This window comes from Bison bison, unplaced genomic scaffold (assembly GCF_000754665.1).
Source record: "Bison bison bison isolate TAMUID 2011002044 unplaced genomic scaffold, Bison_UMD1.0 scf7180017864295, whole genome shotgun sequence".
NCBI classification, from domain to species: domain Eukaryota; kingdom Metazoa; phylum Chordata; class Mammalia; order Artiodactyla; family Bovidae; genus Bison; species Bison bison.
Window position 1 is genome coordinate 10,160,970 of NW_011494867.1, and position 5,950 is coordinate 10,166,919.

General features: G+C 47.9%; 1 protein-coding gene across 1 annotated transcript in view; it reads right to left on the reverse strand.

The window, feature by feature from the left end:
- COTL1 (coactosin-like F-actin binding protein 1) overlaps positions 1–5,950 on the reverse strand; it is a 44,642-nt gene that overhangs the window by 1,530 nt on the left and 37,162 nt on the right. The window lies entirely within an intron of this gene.

Here is a 5,950-nt window from a genome sequence, read left to right on the forward strand (position 1 = left end):
GGCCAGAGACCAGGAAATCAGAGATCCCGAGAGCACGCAGAAAGGCCAGGGTCAGGTCTGGGTTCAGATTCTGGCTCTGTCGTTTTCCAACTCTGTGGCCTTGAGCAAGTTCCTTCAACGCTCCGTGCCTCCACTTCCTCATCTGAAAACCCATCTTGTTAGGAGAATAACAGAAGAGGAGGTTGGAAAGGTAGGCTTGTCTACTGGTCAATGTTTAACACCAGGCTCTCTCACAAAAGGGGTTAGGGGTGGATGGTAGCCTTCCACCCATTTCCAAGGCTGGCATAAATCTCCCAACATTGGCTGATTACAAACTACCAACGGGGGCTTGTAAGTGGAGCTGGGAAGAGACGCGTGACTGGCTGTCGTCAGCTGGTACAAGGTCGCTTCAGACACTCCTGTGAAGTGAGGCCTCTGGTCCTAGGTCTGAGTGATCAGCCCAGACACTTGGTGCAGTGAAGGCTGTACAGGGCTCTCCAGCCACACTCAGTTACTTGAAGGTAGAAGAACTGCTTGCATTCACTCAACAAACACGGTGCCATGAGATGGGGCTGTGGTGATGAGCCAAACGGCCATAGCTGCCGTGGTATGCATGTGTCCACCATAAAAGCCCGCAGACCCAGCACACACGAGGTGCTCGCAAATGTGTGTGGCTTGAATGAGTGAAGCGGGTGATCTAAGCCATGAAGAGTCAACAGGTATTTGAATACATGCATTATAAAACTGCCATAAGGAAAATGTCAGGATGGTGACAGGTAAGAATACGGAGAAGTTACCAATATATGAATAACACGTCTGAAGGCCAGAACATCATCCACGTTAAAAAAAAGAGTCCGTGAGGAAATGATGTAAACAGTGACCACTGTATACAAAGGGCCTAAGTGACCAGGCAGTTCCACACATTAACAAACTTAATTCTTAAAACCTTTTAGCATGACTCGGCGATTCTACTCCCAGGTAGCTACCCAACAGAAATGAAAGCATATGTCCACACAAACACTTGTAATCACAAACATTCATGGCAACGTTATTCATAACAGTCAAAAAGTGGAAACTACTCAAATGCCCATCAACACATGAAAGGGTAAACAAAATAGGGTCTATCCATATGATGGAATGCTGCTGCTGCTGCCGCTAAGTCGCTTCAGTCGTGTCCGACTCTGTGCGACCCCAGAGACGGCAGCCCACCAGGCTCCCCCGTCCCTGGGATTCTCCAGGCAAGAACACTGGAGTGGGTTGCCATTTCCTTCTCCAATGCATGAAAGTGAAAAGTGAAAGTGAAGTCGCTGTCATGTCCGACTCTTAACGACCCCACAGACTGTAGCCCACCAGGCTCCTCTGCCCATGGGATTTTCCAGGCAAGAGTACTGGAGTGGGTTGCCATTGCCTTCTCCAATGGAATATTACTCAGTCATAAAAAGGAGTGAGGTGCTGATTCAGGCTACAACAGGGATGAACCTTAAAACCATTATGCTCAAAAAAAAAAGAACGAACCATTACGCTCAGTGAGAGAAGCCAGATGTGAAAGACCACATATTGTATGATTCCGTTTATGTGAAAGGTCTAGAAAAGGCAAACCCAGAGAGACAAAAGGAGCTAGAGATTGGAACAGAAAAAGATGGAAATGCTCGGAAATTGAATGGCAATAATAGTTGCACAACCCTGTAAATTTACTAAAAATAACTGAACTGGAGACTTAGGGTGAGTTAATTTTGTGGCGTGTAAATTATATCATAATAAAGCTGCTTTAAAAACAAATCCTGTAATATATTAATAATCAATATTATTTCCATTGTGAAGATGACAAAACAAAGGCTGGAGATAATGACAGTTGCCCAAAGTCACATGGCTAGCAGGTACAGCTGACTCTAAAGCTGGCCTTCTTCTTTTTATTTTACTTTTGTATTATTTTACTTTTGGCTGCACTGGGCCCTCGTTGCTGGGCACGGGCTTCTCACTGCGGTGGCTCCTCTCGTTGCAGAGCACAGGCTCTAGGCGCACAGGCTCAGTAGCTGGGGCGCAGGGACTTAGTTGCTCCACAGCAAGTGGAATCTTCCTGGACCAGGGATCAAACCCACGCCCCCCGCATTCGAAGACGGATTCCTTTCCCCTGCACCACGATGGAAGTCCTGAAGCTGGCCTTCTTAAAAGTGTCACCATCTCCTTTAGGAGTGATGAAAGTATTTTGGAACTGGATACAGATAGTCTGTACAACACTGTGGAGGTACTAAATGCCACTGAATTGTATAGTCTTTAATGGTGGTTAATTTTATGGTATGTGAGTTTCACCTCGATTTTTAAAAGAGGGAGAAAGAAACAAAAAAGAATAAACCAGAAACAACCTCAAGGTCAAGTTGCACAATATTAAGACAAAACATGCCAAGCCACCAAGAATACTAACAGGAAGGAGGAAAGGGGAGGTTAATGTTTATCAAGCAACTAATAGGTGCCAGGTGCAGCCTCACACATTTTCTCGGTTATCCTCCTTCAGTATATTAGCTTTTTTTTTTGTTTTTAAAGATAAGTTCCAAGGGCTGGACTTGGAGACATGGTGTAATCAGCCCAGATGACTAAATATCCTTTTCTATTCCCAGTCTGCCATGCTGTGCTGCTAAGGGTCTGTGTAAGTCATCAGCACAGAGTGAACACAGCAGAACGGCAGAGCCAGAAAGGGGAACCCAGAAAAAAATTAGGTGTTTCTCAACCTGAGCCCCAGCAGCAGGGGGAGGGGCGAAGAGCAAACCCGGAGGAGGAAGCCCCACAGCTCAAGATGCCTACAGAAGGAAGTCCAAAGTTCCTCTGCCCCGTGATAGCTATATATGGCTATCTAGAGAAACAAGAACACTCGCGCTTGTGTCTGTTAGCCATTAGACAACCTAGATTAAGAAGAGGTTTCATAAGGTCTAAGAAATCCACAGTGCAAGTGGACACAGCACCGTCCCCCTTAAAACCACAAGTATATGGGAAACCGAATCATAGCTAAAGGAGCAAGCCAGGGTAGCAGGACCCAGTGAAATGCAGCATAACAATAAATGTAAATGAACAAAATTACGTTAAAAAAAATCCATGTCTCAAACTGCAAAAATAAAACTCAAACCCTATACATTTGGGAATTTGAGACATGCTTAAAACCAAAATTTTTTGACACGTTTGCCAAAACCAATTCTTTCGAACCAAAGTACAGAGACAAGCAGCCTCATCTGTCCCTACTATTGGAATCAACACCCTCCCTCCAGAGGGCAGACAGGAAGTGGCCGGCCACATAGAGGTGGTCCTGGCGGGCCTGGAGGGGCTCCCCCACCACAGGATGTTGGGGTGGAGTTTGTGGAAGGCAGAGGCTTCAAAAAGGTGAGATCCCCTCAGGGTGTGGACTCCACAAAAAGTCCCCCAAAGGTCTGAGTCAACCTAAACTCAACCCCAAATGACTGTACATTTCTCCACCTCCGTTCCTTCCAGGGTCCTCACAGAGCGGGCATTCAACATGGCAAGGGAGGCGCCACCACCTCTGGGGAGTGGGCTTAAATGTCAGCTTTCAAAAACAGGCAGAAACAGCAAAAATGATTCTGTGGACAGCCAGACCTCAATGTAGGAGCAAAGCCCACGACCTGAGGGGCCTGCAAGGACTCGCCCACACTGAAAACCACAAAGAACACGTCTACAGAAAGCAGGCCCCCCCGCCCCGGCCCTGCCATGCGCACACCCTGGACTCTCAACCGCAGTCCCTGGCACCCTCCAGGTACCACCAACACCTCCCGGAGAAGAGGCAGGCCACACGGAGGCTGCAAGCGGCAGGGCGCAAGTCCTTGCGGAAAGGAAAACAGCACGGCCCAGAGCAACGCTAACACATAGGGAATCGTAAATTTGCTAGAAGCCACACCGAAACAAGTGATTTTGTTCTCCATACTTAATCTCAAAAAGCCAGTGCACTCAGCACACAGCAGTGTGACAAGCCAGGCTTTCCACGCTCTGCGGCCACACATGGCCAGTGGCAGTCCAGGTCCAGAGAGAACAGGAAAGAGCCTGAAGGAATAACGTGCTCAGGGACTTCCCTGGTGGTCCAGTGGCTAAGACTACACGCTCCCAGTTCAGGGGACCTGGGTTCGTTCCCTGGTCAGGAAACTAGATCCCACATGCCACAGCTACGAGTTCGAATGTTGTGACTTAAGATCTCGTGAGCTGCAGCTGAGACCAGAGCAGCTGAAAGAATAAATAATGAAATACGTACGGCTGAGTTCCTTTGCCGTGCACCTGAAACTATCAACATTGTTAATCGGCTACCCTTCAATATAAAATAAAAAGTTAAAAAAACAAAAAAGAATAATGTGCTCAGTCAAGCAGACACATTAATCATAAAATATCAGAGCTGATCTGGGTCGGGGGGAGGAGAGCCTTCCAGGGCAGGAGTGGGTGGCTGCTGGATCCATGTCTTGATCTGGACGGTAGTTTCATGGGTGTGTACAAAAATTCCAAATTTTAGAATTCATAAATTCATCAAACTGTACACCTTAGATATATGTGTTCTCCTCTATGTGTACCTTGGTTAACCAAAGAAAGTCAGGGTGAGGGAGTATTGAGCTGAAAGAGCCTTTGACACCCTAACATTCACCCCCTCATTTGATAGAGAATAAGGAAGAGACCCAGAGAGGGGGAGTGATTCGTCCCAGGGCACAGCAGCATCACACTGGGGCCCCGGGGATAGGCCCTCTCGCCGCGACATACTACCCGGTGGGCTGCGCGTCCCTCCCATGCCAGCAGCCATCACATCCTTCAGGCTGCCAGAGCCACATGCCAAGGACTTCAAAGCAACACGGGCTGGCCTGGGGGCACTGTGACCTAGAGTTCTAGAAAGATCTTTGTCATGTCTGGGAACTCGGTGTCCCTGGCTGATAGCCTGCAGACAGGGTCTCTCCCTTTTCTGCCAGGGCAGGACTTCTCAAAGGAAGACACCTCATCCAGCTAACCAGGACTCCTAGATGGCTTGCAGACACACACTGAGCAAATTCAGGACACATTCTGTCCCCGGGATGTTTCTCAAGAGCATTTAAGCTCATGCTTCAAAGACAGAGGATGGACATCGGTCTGCTTCCAAGGCGGGCAACTCTAGAGAAGGACAAGGATTAGGAAGTGGTGCTCTATATACAGTCAAGAATCTATTTGCAAGGCTGGTCTAAAAAGTGCGTATTATAGTTTCCCATCCTTGGTTTTAAATCATCTCACTTTTATTACTTTTGAAATACTATTTATTTGGCTATGCTGGTCTTAGTTGCAGCAGTCGGGATCTTCGGATCTTCTTTGCAGTATGTGGGTTCTTTAGCTGCGTCATGCAAGCTCTTAGTTGTACGGGGAATCTAGTTCCCCGACCAGGGATTGAACCCAGCTCCCCTGCATCAGGAGAGTGGAGCTTTGGCCACTGGACTGCCGGAGAAGTCCCAAAATCATCTTGGTTTTAAATAGCTCCCAACTGCCTGGGTTTAAGCCCCCGCTTCGGTCCTAAAATGTACTGGGAGTGGCCTGGGCCACATACTGAGATGGCTGCCCATGTGCATTTCCAGCAGCCTGACCCTCCCCAGAAACTTACCCTCCTGACCCTCAGTTCCTCTCTCAGGTGGGGACGGTAAGAGGACCTACATCCTGTAAGGATCTGATGAGTGTGCCTAGTACAGAGCAAGTGCTCAAGAATGGTTAGGTAATATTTCACAAGATCATGGATTTTCTTCATTCTCAAGATTGTTAGGGCAGTCTGTGAGCTCTAAAGAAGTTTTCTGAAATGCTCAGAGCAAATGTATGCTGCTGCTGCTGCTGCTAAGTCGCTTCAGTCATGTGACCCCATAGACGGCAGCCCACCAGGCTCCCCCGTCCCTGGGATTCTCCAGGCAAGAATATGAGTGGGTTGCCATTTCCTTCTCCAATGCATGAAAGTGAAAAGTGAAAGTGAAGTTGCTCAGTCGTG